We start from the raw sequence: 1076 nt of genomic DNA, 5'->3' as shown, positions 1-1076 counted from the left end.
ATTTCCAATGGAACAATACCTAAAACTCACACCAGACGATGGAGAGTTATTAAAGGATCCAGTCAAATACAGGCAACTCGTGGGACGACTGATATACCTCACGGTTACTCGGCCTGACATAGCATTTTCGGTTCGGACCCTAAGTCAATATATACAGGATCCACGGAAACCTCATTGGGATGCCGCAATTCGAGTCCTAAAGTACATCAAAGGATCACCAGGACAAGGATTGTTATTGCCATCCGAAAACAATCTGACATTGACAGCTTATTGCGACTCAGACTGGGGAGGTTGTCAGACAACTCGGAAATCAGTATCTGGATATTGCATTTTTCTTGGTTCATCTATTATCTCATGGAAGTCAAAAAAACAGACAAACATATCAAGATCATCAGCGGAAGCAGGATACCGCGCAATGGCCAATACTTGTTTGGAGATAGTTTGGTTGCGATATTTGTTGCATGATTTAAAGGTGCCATGCAACTTGCCAGCTCAACTTTTGTGTGACAATCAAGCGGCATTACATATAGCAGCAAACCCAGTATTTCATGAACGCACAAAACACATTGAGATAGACTGTCACATTTTGCGAGAAAAATTACAAGCTGGGATAATCAGTCCTTCATATGTACCGACACAGTATGAGCTCGCAGTTTTACGAAGGCATTGGGTTTTTGACACTACGACACAAGTTGGGGGTTCTTGATCTTCTCCTACCAACTTGAGGGGGAGTATTAAGGAAATAATAATTATAAAATTATATGCAATTATTGTATGCAATATTTGACGATATTGTACCCAATTATATGCAATTAATTTAATAATTATAGAATCTCATGATTAGTATCCTACCTAATTAGATTGTAATTTGGGGGAGAGAAACTCCTTATATATTTCCTATACATGACTGATGTAATATACACATAAGAGAATAAGAAACATATTTTCTTCTTACCATTTTTTATCATTTTCTTATACAAGAGCAAAAGGTGGAAGAAGTTGGTGAGTGGGAAGGTATAGATTGGAGGTGGAGGCTTCAATGGAGGAGGGATAGATTTGAGTGGGAAGCTGAATGG

Source organism: Phaseolus vulgaris, chromosome 8 (assembly GCF_051622355.1).
Source record: "Phaseolus vulgaris cultivar YP4 chromosome 8, ASM5162235v1, whole genome shotgun sequence".
Classification (NCBI taxonomy): Eukaryota; Viridiplantae; Streptophyta; class Magnoliopsida; order Fabales; family Fabaceae; genus Phaseolus; species Phaseolus vulgaris.
Note: the sequence above shows the minus strand (reverse complement) of the source record.